Here is a 26,561-nt window from a genome sequence, read left to right as displayed (position 1 = left end):
TGCATACCCTCATTTTTAAGATGCAAGAAAGACTTTTCCTTGACAAATCTGGTTAAATAAGAATTTTATACTGTCTATCCAATTATATTCAGACCATGTTCTAAAATCATGAGATGACCTGAATACAGAATACAATAGTCCACAGAGAGTTGCTATTCATTACCATCATCTTCATTCTATGATTAAATTCATTACTGGTCTGTTGCAGGAAGAGTAATCTCATAATTCATCCTTGATGCAGTTACTGAGTAGAGATTTATGTGAGAGTTTATATAATAAATCAACCAGGCCCAGTATAATGGTTATTCTAATAGAATCTTATTATAATCCAGCTGTACAGGATGTAAATGGTAAAATTGCAAACACACTGCAATTCCCTAGGGAGATTATATCTTCTCCTAGATGGTGGACATTTGCATGGAGGTACTTGCACTGTCTATTCCTAACATCAGTCTGTCCAACAAATTCCTGGATTATAATCATATCTGCTGGCATTGTAATCTAACCCAATGTGATCCCACATGGGAGCATATGTTCTAGAGCTGCCCCTCTTATGCCAGTTTTGCACATTATTCTGGAATAAAGTTGACAATATATACCATACTTCAGCTAAAGAGAGGAAGTATCTAGTAGTTTGTTGCATTCTCACAGACCTGTAGGTCCCACATCTAACTCTATGTTTAATGACTCTTGCTTGTCAAGAAATCTATTACCAGATACTGGAAACTACCTGCCCACACCAAACTACTTAGTGGTGGCAAATTTATAAATTGGGAGACAACACATATTTAAGAAGAAAAATAAGGAGTTCTTATATACGATCAAATGAACAGCGTGTTCAGAACTTATTCATAGCTTCTAATAACACTGCAGTCATAGTGATGGCCTCAGGGTAAAATGAAGGGGATACATATCAATAAATAGATGTGCACTGATCTAAGTATATTTAACAGGTAAAATGCATTCCTTTTCTACTCGTTCAGCCTATACATATACCTATATGCATACATATACACATACATACTATTTATATATATATATATATATATGTATAGATCTACCCGATAAGGCCGACAACCCAGAAGACCAACAATGAGATGAATGACACCAGAAGGACGACAGTTGAATTAGCCAACAACTGGAAACCCTGACATGCAAAACATTTTCAAGCAAGACAAGCATTTCCGCACTGTAGTGCGATCTTGGAGTTGATATATTAAAGTTACGTGGGGGGCAGGGGGGCGTAGTATATATATATATATATATATATATATATATATATATATATATACACACACACACACACACACACACACACACACACACACACACACACACACACACACACACACACACACACACACACACAGACACACACATATATATATATATATATATATATATATATATATATATATGTGTGTGTGTGTGTGTATGCACTTACACGAACATATACATATATATTTACACATACTCATACTTGTAGGTATACATAGGTATGATTGTATACACAATCTATTCAATCATACCTATATATAGGTATGATTGAACAGATCATACAAACATATCTGGGGTAAATTTAATTAAAACTGATATTTAAGATAATCATCTAAGTGAGATTATTATAATGCCACCATACTATTAATGCAATGTTCTTAATATGTTATCAAATCTAATTCCATTTATTTAGCACTGGGTCAAGCTAAAACAGCTTAATTCAGTGTAATTCCACCAATATACTATATTGTAAAGTCAGCTTTTATACTATGTAAATAGTTACTTCAGTTTATTTTGTTTTTCTTCCTAAAATTGTTAGCATTATTTATTTTTACTAATGTTATAGCTTTCAGCAGGCTTCTATCATGTGCATGAAGCATAATTCAAGTTATTTTATGAATAATTCAACTGTGTTAAATAATTTCATGTTTTCAAAGGTTTAGTCACTGTAGGTTCATAGGTAGGTACTAGGCTATCTGCCCTAAGGCATTTTTAAGCCTAGCCAGAATGTGTTGGCTTTCACCATCCCCTTAGATTAGTTCCCTCTGCCTCTGTCCAGCAGAGCCACTGAAGTGATCCCCGGGGTAAACTTTCTGTTTCCCATCCACTCATAAAGGTTTCTTTTGAAGAGTGTTAGCGAGGAGCTCTGCCTAATGAAGATTGGAATCTTGTTCGAAAACATGGGAAGTCTCTGGGACATGAATCTATCCCTCCAGCACGTCCTATTTATTGTTGTGGTGAGGTTTAGATCCCTAAAGCATGTGGCTCGAGGGGATAAGGTTTTCTTTAGCTGGAGCATGTCCATCATTTCTGGGTTGGACATGGCCTTGTATGTCAGGCAGAGATCACCTGTGAGTAGGCGGTATGCAACCGAATACAACTGGAGTTTCTTCAGTCGAGCTGCATAGGGCATCTGTTTGAGGCCAGTAATCCTCTTTGTGAGGTAATTCTATGCTCTTTCCAGCTGTTGCAGGTGTCTTGTAAGGTACATCCCAAATGGGGCGTTGAACTCTATGATGGGTCTGATGAGTGATGAGTTGAGGGGCGCAATGACCTCTTTTGATCTAGATGCAAACCCTTTTGTGATTAGGTGGGCCACGTAGAAGGATTTTCTAAACACTTTGGCAATGTGATTATCAAAGGTGAGATTACTATCTACTTGGGTCCCCAGATACCTTATTATGTCTTCCATATTTAGGGGGCTACCGCCTATGTGGTAGTTTGTGGGTACTTTGTTTTTTCAAAGGGAATGACTATGCACTTTTTGGCATTTAGCTTGAGGCCTTGATTTTGACACCAGGTATCTGTCTCAGTGAGACCCTGTTGGAGGATGTCTGTCAGCTGGAGAGTCAATTATAGCCCCAGTTGCAGTCGTCTGCGAACTTGGTCAGCCATAGTCCTCCTGTGCTTGCCAGTACCTCTGAGAAGTATATGCCAAATAGGAGGGGTCTTATGACTGAGCCCTGGGGAATGCCACTTGTAACCGGTTTAGAGTCGGACCTAGCTCCCGCAACTCTCACCATGTGGGTTCTGTCCGTGAGCCAGTTGGCAATCCATCTTGTGACATAAGGGTTAATGTTCAGGCTGGTGAGCTTGTCTATAATACCAGAATGGGAAATGGTGTCAAAAGCCTTAGCGAGGTCTAGGTAGGCTGTGTGTACCACTTTTCCCTCATTTATAGCCTTGGTAACTGTCTCAAAGAAGTCCACCAGGTTTAGGAGGCATGATCTGTCCTTAACATAGCTGAATATCAAATATGTGTAGCCATATCAAGCGTTCAATAAAGTGATGTATTAAAAAAGTAAATAAATCCAGTCCTTTCACAGAACAGATATTTACTTTTTTTCCCAGATTCTCCAAAACATCCCAGTTGTTGTCATCTCATTACAGTCTCACACAGTTTTAGTAAATTTATAGATTCTACACTGCATTACCTTGAAGCTATTTCTGATGTTCTGCAATGGTAAGCTTGATGGAGAAAAAAAATTTACTCAGTTCATGTAGGAAAGCTGAAGGCATTCTTAGCCCTGAACAACATTTAAGTTCACTTTTTATTCACTTGTATTTTTTATTTTATTTATTTATCCTTTTATTGACTAGGTTAATGCCAGCAGGCTAGTGACCTCTTTTTTCAGGGGAGACAAAGTGATATTTTTATTACTAGGGGAAATTTGCTAGAGAATTGGGAAACTTCTGCTCTTTTCAAAAAGTGCCATGGGATCTTTTACATCCGCCAAAGCTTCCACTAATTCAGGAATGGAACCTTGGTTTAGCATCCCCTACAAAGGATGACACACTCAGGACCACTCCATTGCAGTATCAACAGTTTATTGACCTGATGGTGGAATGATGCCCACTGCCTTCTGCCCCCTTGGTGAGTGTGCTACCTGTTGCACCTCTGATAATGTTATTGCATACCAGCTTCTAGATGCTTTTCAGTAGTTTGTGATAGCAATAAGAAAAGAGAAAGTGGTAGCACAATGAAAATCTTTCCTTTGATGATTATGACTTTCTGCCATAAGTTGGTGCCCTTCTTTTCCACTAAGCATTGGTTTTAGTTCCCATATTTCTTTAAATTATCAAATGATTGTATGACTGCAGTACAGCAATATAGTTCACTATTGAAAAAAGTAAATCATACATTCTGAACATAAATTCATCAAATACAGAGCACCAATGACTTTAAAGAAATTAAACCAAACACCTCCACCTGAATTCAAAACAACTAATAACGTACTTTAAAAAATAATTGTTGAGTCCTGCTGCTTAGTGCAGTGGATAAAGCCCTTATTGATCTCAGAATGACTTAGCTACAACTAGCAGCATGGGATCTTGAGGTTCCAAACCTGAAGAGGAAGGGAGTGAGCATCTGTTGTCGACTCACCTATCTTGGGGCATGGAGAAAACCCAGGCTCACTGCAGTAGCAGCATTAATAGCTTGGAAAGTTCCATATTGCAAGATGTTTAGTTCCTGGGAGGGAGGTCGCACATGCATGGACATGCACATGCACCTCCTGTAGGCAGTAATGGTGGAGCTCACAAGGCTGCTGCATGGTGAGAGGGGTTTGGAAGAGACTGAGCTGTGTCTAGTAAGCATAATGGCGATGAGAGGAGCTGATGACAGTTGAAGGTCAATTGCAGGGAAAAGGGTAAAGAAATGAAATGAATATTGAGAGTACAGTGAGAAAAAAAAATCTGTCAATTCTGAATCTGCATTTTCTACTGTTAACCTGAAGCTAAATTGTATTTTCAAGCCACTTATACTTCAATTGTCGCCAGAAGTTTTGCCTGACTTATGTGGGTTAAACTTTATAACCTGTCTGGTACAATTACTGATAATACCAGAATATAAAAGTCTAGCTTGTGTTTTTCTCATATTTCAGAAGACTGAAAACTGATAGCCTGTGTACTAACACTTTGGTTAATATCCAGAGATAACTGATAACACCAACCAATGGCTTAGATAATCTGCACAAAAGAGAGCTATACTCTGAAACTGCTTTGTAGATAATTTGTATCAAGTTTTACAATTCTGTGAAACGTGCCCCCGCCCAAAGCTAATGTGTTTTTTTAGTCATACTATGTTGTCATAGCTATAAAAGTACAGCTTAAATTAACAACTATAGCTGTAACAAAGGAACAAAATGATTATTTTGCGTATTGTTGTCTTAACTTCTCTATATGTAATACACTGTAATAAGTATGCTACCTTTGTGCTTTTCACTAACAGCTTCTTACATTTCCATCCATATCTGACCAGAATGTGTTTTTGCCTAAACAAGTTCAACCTGTATCATGATATGATTAAAAAAAGAGAGATAACACACTTAGCCTAATTTATGCCAACATAAATTTATCAAAATAATAAAATATATTACAGTTAATGATACATAACCAATATAAATTCCCTACCAGAAAGTCATTGCACTGCGTAAGACCCATGCCCTTTTGACTATATTATGAATGTAGCATGTTTATAAACATACCTGGGCGGCACAGTGGTGCAGTGGTTAACATTGTCACCTCACAGCAAGAGGTTCTCTGGTTCGATTCTCGGCTGGGGTGCCTTCTGTGTGGAGTTTGCATGTTCTCCCTGTGTTCGCGTGGGTTTTCTCCGGGTACTCCGGTTTCCTCCCACATTCCAAAGACATGCATCTGGAGCATTTCTCCCCGGGCCTCCGCTGAAAACAGGCTCTGTGGAACCTAGTCGGACATTCCCGGTCAACAAATGTTAAATAAAAAAATAAAAATAAATACATTCTACTCTAAGTCCACTGTGCATATCATAGGAAACATTATAATTATGGCGAATGCAGTTCAACTGCCACACACTGCAAAAGAGCAAATTATAACCATTCAGCCCTTATGAGTCACTGTAAATGTTATGAAATATGCCATGGCTTAAGACTGAATCTGCTGTAATAGTCTAGAGATATTTTTGCAAAACAAGAATGCATTAATACTCTATATGTTCCAAATGTCCTTATTTGATAGATGCATTACAGGATGAATGCACCTATCCTAATCCACCACTATCCAAATGGCCTGTGTAGATGCTCTTTCATTCATTGTAACTGAAAGTGTCAGCTGCCCATTGTATCCTGGTCACAGGATCATTCCAGTGCCATACTTCCTGTGCACACATATCTCTCAAGCATCAGCTTCAATGAACTTTTCTACACCTCATGTGTTGAATATGTATCCTTTGCTTCTGTTGAATGAATCTCCATTTATCTTGATGTTAATGTTTTGTGCCTCTCTGCTCCATATCATGAATTTCTCAGCTGCCCCTGCTGCTGCTCATCCTGCTTGTAAAGGGATGGTAGAAGATCAAAGATCAGCCACAGAACCAGCCATGTGACTAAGAGCATGGGCAGTTGGTCCAGTAAAAAGGACATATTCAATTATTTTATTTATTTACTGTTCATTAGCCAGGCAGGTGTACTGGTTCCTTGACCCTTTTCAGTCATGACACACACTCTCACTGTAATTACAAACAGTCTATATTTACTGAATTATATATATAAGCTGTATCATGCGCACAGCAATCCATATTGCAGAATAGTATGCAAGTCATTGTATATGAGCAGAATCAACATATGCTATAAATATATATGACATTTAACTCAGACACATAGACATGGACACACATTCACAGACATACAGATACACACAGGCAGACACATTCACATGCACACACACAAATACACACACACACACACAAATACACACACACACACACACACACACACACACGCACACACGCACACACACACACACACACACACACACACACACACACACACACACACACACACACACACCTTTATTTATTCCACCCCCACTCTCATTTCCCATCACACTGTAACCCATCAAACTAACTGCTAAAACAACCTTTCCAGATGTATATTAGGAACGCTCCTGCATTTTCCACCATAGTTCTACACACTTTCTCAGTATTCACCTCCTATTAGAATTGCCTCATTTGCTAAATTATCCCATTTTTGTACAGCAATGCTCACCAATTTCACCTTATTTATATTAACTTTTATTTGTGTGCATTATAATTTTACTTGCCTAACCTGTACTTAAAATTCATCACTTGCTTGTTATTTTCTTGTTATTTGAATAACTTGTATGATGAATAAATTACTTGCTTAATTTGCACTGGGAAACTTTTTATTGTATATTTTGTAATGTGGTGCTATTTTCCCTAGTACTGAGAATTTATTACTTGTTTGTTATATTAATGTTACATGAATAACTTCTGTGATGAATGCACTACTTGCTTTACTTGCTTAATTTGTACTGGGAAATTTCTTTTTGTATACTTTGTACTGTGGAGCTTTTCTCCCCGGAACTCTGCTAAAAAAGAGAACAAGCTCAGTCGGACTATCCTGGTCAACACATGTCAAATAAATAAATAAATAAATAAAAGAGTCAGAAACAAGGAAAAAATCAGAAAAAGCTTTTAAATAGTTTATATATATATATATATATATATATATATATATATATATATATGTATATATATATGCAGACAATTAATAGAATAAACCATGTTGCATTATCAAGCATTTTCTGAAGGAATATAAAAAATCTGAAACTCACGTGCCTGTCATTAATAAGTTGCCACAATCTGCAATAATTTACCATAAGCCACACATTTTAAAGGGGGAGATTAAAATGCTTCCCAGTTTAAGAATTATTGACTGAGACAAAAATAATGGAGAACAGCAATTGATACAATTTAAATATTATTTTATATATTTATTAACCAGTTAAACCCAATGGAAAAATTATCCATTATCAGGGTGACCTAGGAGCACTCTCCAGTTAAGGGACTTGCTCAAAGTCAGAAAAAGCAGGTGAAAGAATACAAGCCCAGTACCTTTGACTAGAAGAAGCAGCTTGTTAGCATGAGTGATAGACAACTACAAATCATTTACAATGTTAATTAGACAGCATGGGTTGCATGGATGTGCCTTCTCTAATCATAATGACTGACAGTAATGACTTATAGTAATCCTCAGTGATTTATGGGGAAAAAAAATAATGAGGGTGTGACACCCCAAAACTAGCTCAGTAATCAAGGACCCTCAATCCTCACCACTGGCAACAGTGGGGGACATACACATTGTTAGGATGACAAGTGCACACATACATACAGTAAAGTGCAATTTCCCTTAAGAGCACACAGAGACCACACTCAGTCTAGGGCTGGTTTCTCCCTCTTTCTCCAAAACTCCATTAATACACCCCACTGGCACAGCTATAGAGTTAAGATCTCAGCTAAGTGGCCAAGCCAAGACCTTCAGCACCCTCTCTGTCCATCCAGTGATTTTTGTCCCTGCCCAAATATCACACACACACACACACACACACACACACACACACACACACACACACACACACACACACACACACACACACACACTTTGAGATTTGATTTATACATAAACACATACACACACACCTGGGAAAGGCTGGCCCAGGTTTACTACTGCCCTTACTATAAGGTAATCATTACTGCCACCAGTGACTCCTTATCTGCTACTGTAAGGCCCTTAACAAAGGGTGTCCAATTTGACTGTGTAACGTTACTATTATTCCAAATGGTAGTTTAACCAAGAGCAAGGCTATTAGGAGTGGCCTGCACAGTGTCACCAAAAAGATATGCAAGTACTCCAAGAGCTTAAATATGTCTCTCAAATATCAGCCACAAAAATAGGTTTAAATATATTTAATAATAAATAATAAAATAACAAGACAATACTAAACATATTCACAATGACTTCAGAGTTCAAAAATGCAAGAAATATTTAAAACACCATTGCAGGACAGTCTCAAATAAATACAGAAAATATCTAAACTAATCTTTACTATATTCCTTACTGAACCTAAAAGAAATTACTGCACCCTAGTTAACTCACTTGCAGAGCCAGGCAAGACAGATGTGGTGAGTGAGTTTTCCCAGCTGATGCTGCCAGCCCAAAGACAAAATACAAAATGCCCTGTCTCTCTCTCTCTCAGAGAGTTCATAAATTAATATTTCAAATATTGCTACTGGAATATTTGCAGCATGAAATCACTTCTTGCCATCTGACTATCCCCAGGTGAAAACCCCCATTGCTAGAAACTGCCTGCATTTAGCATCTCCCTGTGAAAATACCTATCCTTCAGATGTTTGCAGCTGCTGGAAGACATAAAACAATAAAACACTTACAATACAATGCAGAAGGCTCCCTAGTTTTAGATATTATGTCTCCTGTTGCACTGAAACTGAAAGATAGCATCTCTTGTTTATGGCCCAGCTATAAAGAAACTTAACCTCAACCATTCTTCTGAAGTTTTGGAAGTTAATCACCTGTGTTTCAGTCTCCCCTGTAATCAATTACAATGGTGTATAAAAATATCTCTTCAGCACATGTCTATACAATATAACATACAGTTCTAATACATGTGTAACACAGGCATATGAATTATGCTGATATTCACAAATGACACACAACCACTTACAAAATTCCAGATAGCTGAGCTGGCAGTATCTCCTTTTGTTGCATGTATGTATAAATCATATTAATATTCACAAATGACATATAATTATTTACAAAATTCCAGCGAGCTCTGCCGGCAGTATCTCCTTTTGTTACAGAAGGCAGGGCAGGGCATCAATATGAGGGACAATCTGTAATATTCAGCAAAATCATAGACCAATATGTAGCAAAATAACTCACTTAAAAAGCTAAGAGAACAGTTGTTGCATCAACATGCATTTTCTGAACATATGGACAATAAAAAATATGAAACTCTAATAAATGGAATTACTGACTGAGTATAAACATTTCGACATTTAACCATCAGTGATTTTATCAGAAAAAGAAGATACAGGTGAAGGTCTGGTAGTTGGTATTGAGGAATAAGGCTGTAAAATCTTAGTGCACTGCTTCTTGTAGTCAAAGGTAGACGGTTTGATTCTTTCTACCTCTATTTGCCTACTGTGTAACTTTAACTCACTACAGACAACTGTTGCCTCCAGGTGTTTCTGCAGTTACATACTATTTTATTTTTATTTATTTATTTTACATTTGTTGACTGGGTGTGTCCGACTGAACTAAGTAGCCCTTTTTCAGCGGAGGCACAGGGAGAAAAGCTCCACATGTTCTACAGAATATAATTTACAAAAATAAGTAAACAATCAACAGCTGGTTTACAGAAAATATTCAAAGCAACATATGCATGAAAAACAAAGATTTACTACAGTAAACTAATCATTATGTCTGTCAGATTTAGAATCCTACATCATTCAGAAGGACTAGCAATAGTTTTGTCACCAGATGTAAAATAATGCAGATAAGAATGTATGTAATGTGCCTAGGATAGAGAAGTTAATGTGAGACAAGGTCTAGAAAGTTAAAGAAAGTTAACATAAGTTGGAAGCAGATAGAGGTGTGCAGTTAGGGTTGATAAGCTGTTTAAGGGGGATGGGTACAGAAGCAGGCCCACTGGCTTAACAGGTATTCTTTAGTGTCTAGCTTGAATTGACTAAGTTGCTTTAGTGACCTGATCTATAGTGTGAGTACTATTGATGCTTCTAAGTGTCAAATATTGCTTGTTTATATTTGCATTAATAATTTCAAAGCCATGCTATATACACAGTATTGAAGTATTTCATCTTAAAGCTTACACAATTGCAAACTAAACTGTATTGATATTTGACCTCTGTCTAGTACATGTAAAGAGATATTAATTGTTGTTCATACAATATTTATTTATATTGTCTTAAATGTAATGTTTATTCTAAATATCTCGACAACCAAATAGCTTAGACGCAACTGTTTAGCCTCATATGAAAGTTCTTAGCTGGGTGAACAAAATGCTGATAACAGTACATGTGTAACTTGAGTGGGTGCCAAGATATTGTAAGCTATTAACAAAATGTTGCAAACTTAATAATTACTGTGTTTACTGATTTATAAAATTCTGTTTGAGACCTAGAACCTAATGAATGCTACCACTATAAAATGGTTTCTGTTGAAGAGTTTAAAATTTACACTTTTTTAGTAACTTCTGTGGTTACAGATATATGAATATTCATTTGAAATGTGAAGCCATAATTTTATCCTATCAAAAAGCTTAGGCTCTTCCCATTGGAAGTTGCTGTGCAAACATCCAAAGCTTCACTGAAGGGAATGAGTTAAGCTGTCCCATTATCCTGTTTAAATGATAGGACATATGTATGAGAATAAATACTCATGTGCATTTTTTGAACAATACGAGCAGAGCCCAATCATGGTCAAATCAGGCACAAGGCAAAGCAATGCACTAGCACAAGAATCAGAGACAATGACCAAGTTATCAGGAACAGACTTTAAATCTTTCTCTTAAATGCTTAGAAAGTTGCATTAGGAAGCATTTTTCTGAAGAACCCAAGTCTGACATTATTTAGTAACTGTAATCCACAACAATTTGCCAGAAAGTCACAACTTTTACAAGGAATGAACCAAAATAATTCTGAATTTCTTTGCTCAAGAACTCAGTACAAAAACAAAAATAATTGGTGGACTGCCACAAAAAAGGGACAGATTTTAAATACTATTTTGTATCTGTTTGTTAAACAGGTAAACTCACTGAACAAAGTGTTCTTTTTCAGAGCTGACCCAGGAGTACTGTCTGAATGACTTGATCTAAGTCACACTGTAGGTAAATGGAGGTGAAAGGATTCAAACCTGTACCTTTGACTATAGGAAGCAGCCATTAATAGCTCAGAGCCCTAAGTGCCAGACAAATTTTAAGTCACTTAAAAGTTTAATAGGTTTTGCGTGCACATGGTTTTCTGAACAATGTAAATGATGAAACACTAATTTCATTTTATTTGTTTACTTATTTAACATTTATTTACCGAGAAAGTCCGACTGGGATGGAGTCCATTTTCAATGGAGACCCAGAGAGAGAAAATCTCCATAGGGATTTAACAAAAATTATATAGTGACTACTGTGGAGAAAAGCTTACATATTGACTACCAACTTACATACAATACAGAGTTATGTGCGCACTTACATATATACAAGACCACAGTTGCAATGAAGCACAATTTTCCACAGCATTTCATACTTGCAGACAGAACCATATCATGGGGAAATGGGGTCCTAGGCAGGGTAATAGGTTGGGGTCCCTGCACACACAGCAGCACCCCCCCAAAAGCAGCTCCACCGGCCCGCAGCCCTCCCATTACTTGGCTTTTTCTTCCCAGATAGCATAAACACTGTTCAGACCAGGCAGTGTACATACTATTTTCCTATTTCCTTCTACATTGATTACACACATTTGGATTTATATTAAAACTTTTATTTCAAATATTATAGCACAAACACCAAAAGACATTTGCCAAACAAAACAACACAGTCTCACAATGAAAACAGACTTAGCATTAACAGTAAACTTTTCTGCTCTTAAAACTCACATTCATTGAAACGGCATTGACATCAACATTTAAAGAAAATGCATCTGGCCAGTAGCAGATCAAGTTTACCTTTTGGCTATTTTCAAACAATAGGCCCTTGCACACATTAATAGAACCATACAGACATGAATGTGTTCTTTGATTCACCTTCCTTATTGTTTTAAATTATATTCTTCTATTAGAGTGTCTCTTAAATTTGTAGTTTTGAATATCTTTCCAGTAAGTAATGACACAAAATATATGAACTAACAATGTCAAAACTGCCCATTTCAGAAAATTTCAACCATAAAAGTCCAATCAATGTCAGTCAATATATACAATCTCTGTAGAAGTAAAGGTCATCTGAATAATTGCACATTAAAAGGTCTGTGACTAACGAGGTTGCTGCGAGCAAATAACTTTATATTTCAGTGTTTCATCTACAAATTTAGCCCCTGCTGCCCTTGAAGAGTAAATTGCCTAGGTTATATTATAAAAACTGATAAGCCTGTAATATATTGCAATCTGGAATGGATGGCAAACTGACAACAGGTTCACAGTGGATGGCAAACTGACAACTGGTTCACAGTTACTAAGCATCTCATCCAAAGGAGGGCACACTCAGGACTGCAGCACCCCACCACCCCTTAAAGTACAACACAGTATCAGCAATTCATCTACATGGTTTGGAGTAGAACCCAATATAAACACAAAAAAGTGAAAAGTACACACAGCAAAATCTACATCAGCAAAAATAAACAGAAAGACCAAGGTAAACCAAAGTGACTACAATGAGAATCGTCTTGAGACTGAGTATGTTAATTGCAAATATTTCTGTAGTGGACAAATTTATAGTGACTTTTCATTTGTCTTTTACTTTTTACTGTTTGCAAAATAAGTTCAGCTGCCCTTGCCTGTTATCTTTTAAGGAGGGGTCTAGAGAGCTTCCTTATTTGCTTTATCCTAAAAAAGCTGTAAAGTTGTTCTGATTGTTTCTTACACCATAAATACTTCAGAAAAGTTCATTTTTTTTCTTTTTTTGCATTTTTACACTGCACATAAAACAATTTTCCTGTTGCTTAATTTAAATTAATTTAGCTATTTTATTTTTCCCATTTAAATTGCTGTTTTCAATGTTGTTGTAGGAGTAAATTAATTGCTGCTGTTAATGGGTTGGTACACCATACAATCCTCAGGAAAGTTCTTTTTCCACTCCACTTAAAAATTGATTTTCTAATTTTGATGAATTTAAACCATTTTTATTGTGTTTTTTTTGTACATTTTATCTCCATACACTTTATTGCAAGAATTACACATAATAAACAATTTTAGACATTTTCAGGAAATGTGATAAAAAGAGAAGCCATCACTATTTTTCATTACCTACTAATGTAATATTAATGAGTATGAAAAACTACAGTATTCTCTAACCATCAATATAGCTTATTCAAAAGTCAAGAGAAAAAAACTATAGCTAACATAGAAAGAAATGAGCCATAAGTAATTGAGCCCAAACGCACTGGATCATGGTAACCCCATTATTCTCAAAAAGATTCAGACTATGGAATCTGTTCTGATTCCCTCATTCTTTATATTCTTTATACATACTTTTTCCACAGCATTTCATACTTGCAAACAGAACCATATGTGGGGAAATGGGGTCCTAGGCAGGGTAATAGGTTGGGGTCCCTGCACACACAGCAGCACCCCCCCAAAAGCAGCTCCACCGGCCCGCAGCCCTCCCATTACTTGGCTTTTTCTTCCCAGATAGCATAAACACTGTTCAGACCAGGCAGTGTACATACTATTTTCCTATTTCCTTCTACATTGATTACACACATTTGGATTTAATTTAAAACTTTTATTTCAAATATTATAGCACAAACACCAAAAGACATTTGCCAAACAAAACAACACAGTCTCACAATGAAAACAGATAGCATTAACAGTAAACTTTTCTGCTCCTAAAACTCACATTCATTGAAACAGCATTGACATCAACATTTAAAGAAAATGCATCTGGCCAGTGGCAGATCAAGTTTACCTTTTGGCTATTTTCAAACAATAGGCTCTTGCACACATTAATAGAACCATACAGACATGCATGTGTTCTTTGATTCACCTTCCTGATTGTATTAAATTATATTCTTCTATTAGAGTGTGTCTTAAATTTGTAGCTTTGAATATCTTTCCAGTAAGTAATGACACAAAATATATGAACTAACAATGTCAAAACTGCCCATTTCAGAAAATGTCAACCAAAAAAGGCCAATCAATGTCAGTCAATATATACAATCTCTGTAGAAGTAAAGGTCATCTGAATAATTCCACATTAAAAGGTCTGTGACTAACGAGGTGGCTGCGGGCAAATAACTTTATATTTCAGTGTTTCATCTACAAATGTAGTCCCTGCTGCCCTTGAAGAGTAAATTGCCTAGGTTATATTATAAAAACTGATAAGCCTGTAATATATTGCAATCGGGAATTGATGGCAAAATGACAACAGGTTCACAGTGGATGGAAAACTGACAACTGGTTCACAGTTACAAGGCATCTCATCCAAAGGAGGGCACACTCAGGACTGCAACACCCAACACCCCTTAAAGTAGAACACAGTATCAGCAATTCATCTACATGTTTTGGGGATTAACCAAGAGCCTTTTGCATCAAAAGCAAGAATGCTACCTGGTGTGCTTCTAACACTGTTTTAAAGTTTTATAGCAGAAACAGTAATAACCATTTGCTAAATGAAACAGTTGCACATTGAAAACTGATTTATCATGATGTGCTATAAATTTCTCTTCCCTTGAAGCTCACAATTCCTTGAAAATTCACTGAAGCTCACAATTCCTTGAAAATGCACTGAAATTCACAATTCCTTGAAAATGCATTGGATCTCAGTTTCATGAAAATGTATTTTGAGTATCTGGTAGTTGGTGCAGAGGATTCAGGTTCTTGTCTGAGTAAATTAACTAACCTGCCATCCCTAACTAGGGCATTTTACAAACACCCCTACATTAATTCCATGTCCAGAAGATTCAGGAATAAATACAATTACATTTACATTGTGGACGTGGAAAAGAAGAAGCAACAGTATGTGTGTCAATGCAAGCAGGGATGCACAGACAGAAAGGATGTTCTTAAAGAAGAAATGTAGTTTACTTTTTTAATTAAAACATACATGTTATGGCAAACCACATGGTCAGCTGGCCCTAGGTGACTGTCTAGGTCACCTAGTGCTGGATCCAGCTCTGCTTGGCAGAGGTTATAAACATTACAAATATGAGAATAAAAATTACAACATCATTGAATATTCTGTCCAGTTAACCATATCAGTTCTTTTATCAGCCTGTCCATTCACTTTATTGAATATGCTTATAAATTATGTTGATCAATCTTATGTGACTATTTTCCAAAATTTACACATAGTGCAATGGAAGGTTGGCATAGTTACTCTAATCAAATTTAAGTCCTGTAGAATTTATCTTAATGCTGTCTGGAGGTATCAATAGTGGCCAAAAATGAACATCTTTCAAATGTGGTAGACAGGATCACATAGCCCATTTAATCTTATTAATTGTACAGTCTCATAGCTTGCTAATCTCTTTACAGTTTCAGATTTTCTGTAGATAATTTGGGGTCTGGGTTTAAGAGCGCCAGCATTTGCTGGAGGGGGTTCATTCCAGTTTGAGTTTTAAATCTACCCTGAGAAAATTTTACATAGGGGTCAATTTCATATACATAATCTGTGTTAGGTATAAAACACTTGCATCAACATATAATTTAAGAATGTATGACACTGCTTTTCTTGTAACAAACAATGTAACTGTGATTTCCACTTACATGAAGGATCAAATTTTGTTCCCCATTCTTTACTACCTCATAAAGATCTCTCAACCTGCGTGGTTTAATTGTTTGTCATAATCATGGCAGAAGGATATCAACCCTTTAGTAAGTGCTCTATCGAATCTATTTTAACCACTCTTGTGGTTTTACTCACAATTTATTGAAATTGGTGGTATTACCACCAAGAAATTCCTTTGGCTTATTTGTTCATATCTTGAATAATCTTCATCAGATGAGAAGAAGAGGATATCATGTCCCATACATCAACTAAATAAAAACAGCCTCTTTCAATCCAGTTTTGCCATACAATATTATTATTATTATCAAGTCTGAACATTTTAATTATTCCATATCCTAGCACCTAGCTATACATCTCCTGTTGCTTTCACTTATCAATTCAACCCCCATAAACCCACAAATTGGGTACCCCTAACCTCCCTCTTGCAATAGCTTCTACATCTTATTTCTAGAAATACAGAGCTTCTGGTCTTGCCACAAATAATTGAGGATTTGTTTTTAAGATGCCTTAATTTTGGGGCACCAAGTTAAGTTGGAGAGGTGCTGAAGTTATGATCAATATTTTGGACAGTGTAAATATTTTTATTATTTGAATTCTGGTCAGAAAGGGGAGAGTTTGATGCCTCCATGAGATTAACTGCATAGTAATCTGCATCAGCAAAGGTTTCAAATTTAGATAGTCTTAATCATTATTATGAAGTGACATATAAATACCCAGGCAGGTGCATTGTCAGACACAATGCATAGGGCAATACTCCTAGCCACCCAGATTGCCATAACTGGCTCTGTAAGCGGGAAGATTTAAAATTTTGAGAAATTTATCAATAAGCCTGAGGATTCTAAAAAGTACTGATTACATCTAGTATAGGAAGTAATGAATGTCAAGGATTATTGAGCCACACAATCAAACCAAAATATTAGTGAATATTTATTTCTTAATACCTTAATGCTCTCTAAGGTAAAGTGACTACAAGATAAAGTACCCAGGGGAGTAATAACAAGAATGAATAAATATGGTGATAGAGGACAGCTTAACCTTGTTCCTTGAATATTTTATTCTGTTCTTATCCACCCTGACATTCCAGCTGGCATACAGGAATTTACACTTCCTAATGAAAGATGGCTAACATCCATAAGCCTCCATCACATCCCATAAAAACTCCCATCACAAGTCAAATGCCTTATGAAAATATATTAAAACTGTCACTGTCATAGATCTAAGTTTTTATGCAAGTATTTGGAGGTTTAGCCAAAACTTTGTTAATTCTGGATCCCCCACTACCTTTCAGGAATCCGTAGTTATTGGTATGGGTGGCAATATATGTCTTGTTTATACTGATGAGAGTTTGATGCAATAACTTATTCCTATATTGGCTGTCCTTGTAGGCCAGTTTCATAGAGATAATATGTATTTCCACAGATTCAAACAATGAATCATGGTGAGGCTTATCTGTCTGAGTTAATTGCTTGCACCGCAGAGGGAAGCTTTTTTTAAACCGTAGCCAATTTTTAATTTGTGTTGTGTGACTTAGAGTTTTCATTTTCAATAAGGGTTAATGCATAAGCCTATCACCTAAAAGCTATGTTTGTTTTATAGCCTACTCTCACAGGGAAACCAGGCATTAGCTTGCACGGGTCTCAGGAAACATTGAGTGGGACATGGACTCAGGGAACTGATACTGCAGAAGAACTTGAATGGGACTCAACTGACATCAGGTGCTGAAGAAGGTGTGTGTGTGTGTGTGTGTGTGTGTGTGTGTGTGTGTGTGTGTGTGTGTGTGTGTGTGTGTGTGTGTGTAATGTCCCAATTGCTACATACTGGTGGCTAGAGAGAATTCAGGATACATGGTGGTGGGCTTGAACTCTGTACAATGGGTACAGGTGGCAAGAGCCTGAATTCCCTACACACCACCATTTGTAAACCATTTGCAGATTTTTGCATCATATTTGTTATTTTCTGTTCCTCATAAAATCTGTGGTTTCTGTATGTTTTTTTCCTTACACAGTAGTGCAGTGGTAGCATTGTTGTCTGACAGCTACAGGTTCTCTAGTTTGATTCTTGTCGGGGGTGCCTTCTGTGTGGAGTCTGCATGTCCTCCCTGTGTTTGTGTGAGTGTGCTCTGGTGTCCTCCCATCTTACAAACACATGCATCTGGAGTGTTTCTCTCTGGGCCTCTGCTGAAAATTGGCTTTTGTTCCAAGTCAGACTTTCCTGGTTAACAAATGTTAAATAAATAAAAAAATGACATGCATTTGAATTTCAAACTTCATGTGGTAACACAAAACCTTTTATTCTAGCAATTTTCGAAGTTTATAAGATGGATATTTGAAATTTGTCCCTATTTTTGGGACTGTATTCCCCCATTATTGACTTTGTCCAGGTTATTTTGTGCTAAAGTTGAGAGCTGTGGTGAGAACTGAATCCACTGAATATGTTTGGGGGCTGTATTCCCCCATTACTGGCTTTGTCCAGTTGTTTTTGCCAAGAGGTTAAGAGCTATGGTGAGAAATTAATTCACTGAATATGTTTGGGGGCTGTATTCCCCCATTATTGGCTTTGTTCATGTGTTTTCTGCTAAGAGGTTGACAGCTATGGTGAGAATTGAATTCACTAAATGGTAGCCATTTAAGTTACAGTCTTCCTTTCTTTTACAAAACAGCTGATTTGGTATAGTGGTATGTTGTGCTGACTGTTTTGCACAGGGTCCTGGGTTCAAGACTTTTTAGTGACATGTATGGTGAATAACACAGCATTTTATTCAAGCAACTTTCCAACATTATACGAGCAATGTTTAAAATGTGTTCCTGGTTTGGGGGCTTTTGCCCCCCCCCCCCCAATAAATTTTGGATTTTTCAAGATTTCCTTTACTGCAAAGTTCAGAGACACAGCTGAGTGTCGAGAAGATTTTTCAAGGAGCTGAGAGCTGCAGGGAAACAAAAGTTTAGTGCTGCCTATGCTGAGTCTGCTTGCATTGTTAATAGCACAACAGGTAGTGTACTTGCTTTTGATGCAGAAAGCTGTGGGTTTTACTCTCACAGTAGGTAGATGCACTGTTGATACTGTACTGTGTTGTAAAGGGGTGGATGCTGCAGTCCTTCTTGGCGAAGATACCTAGTAACTATGAACCTGTTTTCAGTTTGCCATCCATTCCCTATTGCAATATTACTAACAATTTATTCCTCAAGGGCAACAGGCACTTTATTTGTAGATGAAACAATGAAATATAAAGCTGTTTGCTAGCAACAAACTCTTCATTAGTTACAGATCTCTTTAATGTAGAATTATTTAGATGACTTTTACTTCTTCAAAGATTGTGCATATTTACTGATACTGGTAGACTGTAGAAGTTTGAGTAGACTTTTATGATGGAAATGTTCTGAACTGGGCAGTTTTGTCATTACTGGTGCATGCATTTTGTTTCATTGTTTACTGGAAAAATGTTCAAAGAAATAAATTTAAAATGCCCTCTAACAACTGTACTGTATTGTACAAGGAATATAATTTAATACAATCAGAAAGGTGTATCAAAGAGAACGTGTATGTTTCATGTGCAAGGGGCCTATGATTTGAAAACAGCCCAAAGTTAATCTTTCTCTGCCACTGGAAAAATGTATTTTCTTTGAATGTGGATTTCAATGCTGTTTCAATGAATATGAGTTTCAAGGGCAGAGAAGTTTTAATGTTAGGTATATTTTCATTGTGAAACTGCATTGCTTTGTTTAGCATATATCTATTAGTGTTTGTGCTGTAAAATGCAAAATAAAACTTTCAAATGAAATCCAAATCCTCACAGAAGTAAAGCAGTATGCACATTGCAGTGTTTATGGTAAATGGGTCGAAATAACCAAGGAATGGGACATTGGAATGGCTGCAGGGGGGAGGCTCCATTCGACCATGATTTTGTGAGGGGGGAAGGTCAGCAAACTCAAAGACAGCCCCAGCTGAACTATACCTCTCAACTGTCCAGCTTTTTGCAGAATTAATAGATTTTTGCTTCTTATTTTTGGTTTGTTCCTCATAAAATTTGTGATTTTATGGCAAATCATTTAAGAATGAAGTCACTAAATAATGACAGTCATTGAGTTTCTGATGTCACAACATTCAGAAAATGCTAAAGCAAGACCTGTTATTCTATCAACTGTCTTAAGTTTATAAAAGAGCAATTTTTAGTACTGTTTGTATGTTTGCCCAATATATTTAGCCTTGTCCAGATTTCCTGCATTAAGAGGTTAAGAGGTACGTGCAAATAAATCACTTTATAGAATTAGGACTATCCAACCCAATTTTGGCTCAAAATATTGCTCTCCCCCTAATATTCCCTCTGCAGAATGGCAATTTTGGAAGAAAACATGGAGGGTTTACAATGATAAATAATTGTAATGATCAGAGTTATAGATTACTTTTATTTCAGAAATGCCTGTAGATTCTCTTATTTTGTCAGCTGCTGAAGTTAACAGTACTAATATTAAAAAGGTGTCCCTTCTTTGTCAGGTTTCCAGCTGTATTGTGTGGCAGTTTTATACTTTTGCATCACATTTTTGGTCCGTTTTTCATAAAATTGTGGTTTTCTGGCAAATTAGTGGCAAATCATTAAAGATCAAGGATTGAAGATAGAAAATAATGGCAGACATTTGAGTTTCAGATTTCATACCCTTCAGAAAATTCATACTAATGCAGGACCTGCTACTATTCTATTATCTTTATACGAGCAATATTTAAAAATTGTCCTTATTTTTGGGCCTGTGTCCTACTTCTATGTATGGCTATGTCCAGATTTCTTGCTCTGAGGTTGAGAGGTATGAGTATCAGAGCCATCACCATCAGCCAGAGACATTTCAAATTGTGACATACTTGCTGCACCCCACTACCCCATGTAGTGACTGGATGTGCCCAAGCAAGGCAAGGAGCAGTTATGCAGTGTAAGTGTGCAGCGTATTCCCCCATCCAAGGTAGACACAAGTACAACAGTGGCTTTTCATCTGTCCTTGATTTTGCAGAATGTTCTGGTTTTCTGTCATATTTTTATATTGTTGATTTATGCTTTTTATTATTCAGAAAATGCATGCTGTCGCAGTGCCCTGTTGCTCTGTGTTTAAGTAGCAATGCTTTAATGACCATCAGGTAAGCTTGTTGGAGATTGTAAGGTGCAAGTAAGCTTTAATAAGCATACTGTTAAATAATTACCAGCATTGAAAGCCTTTTTGTTATTGCCATTCAGAGAATATTTACATAACTAGATAACGTATAAGCCTTAGGTATTGAAATGCATATGACAGTATTTGTAATAAAGGACAGGATTACAGTATTTTCAGAAGCTCATTACATTTGTTGGAGACTTGCAGTCATCTTTGCAGGCTTTGCCTGTAAACTAAACTGCCAATCTATCATGTGTGGTCCATAACTTGTGCAGTAATCCTTTAAGCAATTTATCTTAAGCATGTTTCTTGTTTGCTGGTCATTTTTTACTTTGATCATGTCTTCCCCATGAAACAAGTAGATAGTTGTCAGGCAGCAGGTCTTTTTTGGATAAGAAACATTTTTACAAGTGGGGATATCACAGAGATTGCTACTTTCAGCATGTTACTTGGTAATTTTATAAAGCTGAATATAAATTATATTTAGAACTGCAGTGCAAGGAGAAGTTGTTTGAGTTGAGTGCTGCTTGTTTTTTTTAATACTTTATTTTGACTGGTATTCCAGTAATATATTTAAAAAGTAATTTATTTTTTTTCATGCCTCACAACCTTTGTGTTTCCATCTAGATATTAAGTAAGCTGTCATGTAGCCAATGCATTGAAATATTATTTTCTTCTACACTTCATTTTGTCTTGATTGGAATCTTATAATGATGGTTTGGTATCCAGGCAGCATATTTAATTAAAGTTCCAGTTGTTGTGGTTTTGAGTATAGCCCCACCCATTTCTAGTTGACCACAACACTTTCCATTGGTCCCACCCATTCAGCTGTCTCCCACAGCCCCCCTTTAATTTGAATTCACCAGCCGCCACTGCAATCAGGCAACCCCAACACCCATAAATTATTACACTTTGAGGAATATTCAAGCTCATTCACCTTTTCCTCAGTTTGAAGACTTAGGAAAAACTTCACTGATGCACAGCAACCATTGTCTAGCTACAAATACTGTGGCTATACTCTCACGGTAGCTAGGTGTAGCTGATCTTAGAATATTGTAAACAGTAAAAAGTAAATTACCAATAAGAAAGAATTATAAATTCAATCACTGAGTGCTTGGTTACCTAGAAATGGCAACAGTTAATGTACCCTCACTATGGGAACCGCTGCAGTCACAAGATGACCCCTACACTAGACCAAAACAAGTTAATTGTAAACAGGGAAAATAGCAATCAAAATATGAGGCACATATGGGTACTCATGATGGTCAGATGGACTAGCTTACTGCTTCTCTCTGTGGCATCACACAAATCAATGCTTTTCATCATCTGCTATCCCCAAACAAGCAGCATAGTAGGTGCTAAACAGATTATAAGCTCCCTTTGCTATGTACCTAACCAGGCATATCCAATCCAAGCAGAGTCTAGTTATACAAGCTGTTTACTTATTATTTCTAGTGTTTTCAGTCTGAACACTAGTGGCTAATGGTCAGTACGGTGGAGGGCGTGGCATCTCTTTAGGATGATATTCAAGCTATCCAGCTGTATTAGAGACTATTACCAGTCTATTTCATAAAACTACAGACAATATTATGCAAATCAAAGGCACTGTAATGAAGCATGATCTGCTATTAGTGGACACACAGCAAACTATGCAGCTACAGCAGGATGAGATGAAAGAACAGCAACAAGTGGTATGCACCAACACTAAATGTATAGTTGATGTGATTTATAATTCCTTCTTATTGGTCTTTTACTTTTTACTGTTTGCAATATTCGAAGATCAGCTACACCCAGCTACGGTGAGAGTATAGTCACAGAAGTTGTAGCTGGACAAAGGTTACTGAGCACTAGTGGAGTTTTTCCTAAGTCTTTACTGCAAAAGCCCTCTTCCACTATCTTGTGAGTGACTGTTTCCAGTCTTTTATGGGCTATATGTGCTTCTGCAGACCTGTGCAGACTTGTTACCTATTGCTGAAGTATACAGTTTGCCTTTTCCTAAATATACAGTTTGACTGTGTATTTTCCTTCTGTACATTTCCCTTTCAATATCCTATTAAACAAAATAGGACAGCGTAGAGAAACAAGAGAATAGATCCTGTTCTTCTGCCAGCCTTCTAGTACTTTGTACCCTAAGGCAATGTAAGAACTGACTCATGTTCATGGTCACTGAAAAGAAATTATTGCTTGCCTAAGCAGATTCTATTTGCAAGAGCTGCAAACATATTGATAACTTGGAGACAACCATCTTGAAATCTCATGTATGTAGTGAACATCACAATATTATAACCCCTACCCATATGAATACAATATCCTGATACTGAGAACACAAATCTGTCATATGCTGATATTGTGCAAAAAGTCACTGACAAACCTCCTACAGCTCTTCTGAATAAGCATCAACATATAATTCCCCAAATACACCTTCTTCACACATCTCTTCATTAAACGCTGCCATCAAGTAACATCCCGACACTCCACTGTCTAATAAGAATACATCAACTTTTGGAAATATCTTAGTAATTGCTGACTCCATTGTTAGACACAATGACTATTCTCACTAGGCTGAACAACGACAGAATTACAGTTAACCTCTTCTTTAGAAGCTGTATTGCTGAGATATCAACTGCCTTCAGGACCTTCTTCACTGTTAAGTACACTATGACATGATTATGGCCCATTCTGAAGTCAACAGTCTGGCCGGAAAACCCATTAAGGATATGCAGAAGGACATGCTGGAATACACCGTTCAAGTTGTAGTCAAGAGTAAGACTCTGGTTTTGAGTGGTATCCTAATTTCACCAAGAATAATGCCTAGATTCAAGGAAATGATTATTGGATACAACAGTTGGCAAAGTGGTTGGTATCATTCAAGAGGGGCCTACTATGTCTCTCTGGGACAAGAGGACTGACAATCCAACTTGCTTTACAAAGAATTGTCTATACTTCTCATTCAAGAGTTTCTGCATACTGGTCAAAGGCTTTGTCAGCCTTATTGAGTCTTTTTAAGATAGAGTTTATTTAATGAACACTCCAACCTAACCAACAAATCTAATTGTAAATTGGACAAAGTCAATTTTGACCTTCTTAATGCTAAGAGTCTACTACCTGGTCTGGAGACACTGTTTGACATTGAATGCATCTATGTTTGTGAAATCATTGAGAAATCATTCAAATCTAATGACAGCAGCCCTCATTGCCATGGTTATCTGCATATCATTCCTTTAGGACTGTTGGTAACCATGGTGAAGTCTTAATGTTGGTGAGAGATGTTATTTCTTTCAAAATGGTTCACAGAGACTTCCCCGATAAGCTCATAGAACTCCAGCTCACAAAAGACAAGTCAGACATTCAACTTAAAGCTTATTCTAACAATCCTAGAAAATATCCCTATAAGATATGAATCTTTAATCCTCAGTGACTTCAACTATACACTCCATAGACTGGAGTACTTATATTTCAAATGTTGGGTATGCACAATGATTCCTATATTGGATAAATGAGTATTCCTGAAATGAAATTGTCTATAATGCAGGGGCAGAATTTCTTGGACCTAGTTCTTTTAAAGTTGGCTCGGTATGCTCTGTAAACATGAATGGCCATCTTGTCCGTCTCAACCATCAATTAGTTACATTTAACTTCAGAGCGTCTACCACCTGATAACCAAAACCTCCAACCTCTTTAGAGATTTCAGAATGGGAAACATTTTGCAATTCTTTGACATTTCCATATTCAAACATATACACCTCACAATGGACCCCAATATGTGACCAATTACACCAAGGATCTATATGCACAATTAAATAAATACATTGATACTGCTATCCCTAACAAAACCAAATACAGTGGAAATTTCAGTAACAAACTAAATAATTATAAATCCTTCTTTACCTATTTTAAAAAATAAGGAATAATTCACATCACTGCTCTGAAATTAGATACAATGGCACTTATTTCTCAAATCTAAAAGGCAATGCTAACATGCTACAAAAGAAGTTCTCTGCAATTTTCCCTTGAAACTATCATACCCACTCCAAACATCCCTGACATACTTTCTCCTATCTCAAAGGATCATCTGTTTGAAGCACTCTCCAAGACTAAAAACACTTCTTCCCTAGAGGGAAGGAGACACTATCCATAATCCTGGCTACGGCTTTCATAACCAATATCAAGACAATTCCCTTTGAAATACTACCCTAACCTTACAATGGTCTGCCCCCCCCCCTTCGTTGCCATAAAAATTAGAAGCACAGCAGCTAAAACTACTGAACTACTTGCCTGGATTACAAGTACAAGGCTGATATAATCAGTATGACTGAAACTTGATTTAAACCCAACATAAATGACTCTAATATTACACCCTCCAGCTATAATATCATGTGTAATGACCTTATAAAGAGGAACAGTGATAGTATTGCTGTAATATTTCCACAAAACTACCACATTTCCCTCTACAACATACCAAGGCCAAAATTCAATTAATCAGAGTTTCTGTTTCTTGAAAAGAAATAAATGAATAAATAAATAAATAAATAAATATGTATTACTGTCCTTTACATTCCTCCTGGTAACAATACAGCTACACTGGAAGATATCCTACATTGGATATCCATAACAATTTCACAAGAAGTAATACTACTAGATAATGTGAATGCCAGTTGGTTGGACATAAACTCTAACAAACCCACAATAAGCATGAACTTATACAGTTTCCCACAACTAAATAATAGCCCCACATGTTACAGCAAGACATCAGATTCCTTATTAGACTGGATTCTAGTATCAGACCCTAGCAAATTTACCACCATAGGTGCGATGGCAGACTCTGTCAGTGACCATCTCCCAATTTATACAACTAGACATCTCACACATCCACTCATACTGCAGGTTTATAAAACAACACACAGCCTATCCGAGCCTAACCCAGAAATATTCATTGCTACTCTATCATATATTAATTGGAACATCCTAAAAACCCTCCCAATAGATGATGATGTAAATGAATTTAGTACAACTTTCCTAAATATCCTAAATAGCCCTGCACCACATAGAAGGAAGACTAAAACACATTATGCAAATGTATTATCCAAAAAACAGTAGAATGCTAATGCAAGATAGAAAAAA

Source organism: Protopterus annectens, chromosome 2.part2 (genome assembly GCF_019279795.1).
Source record: "Protopterus annectens isolate FY-2018-M chromosome 2.part2, PAN1.0, whole genome shotgun sequence".
Lineage (NCBI taxonomy): Eukaryota > Metazoa > Chordata > Ceratodontiformes > Protopteridae > Protopterus > Protopterus annectens.
This window is presented reverse-complemented; position numbering follows the sequence as displayed.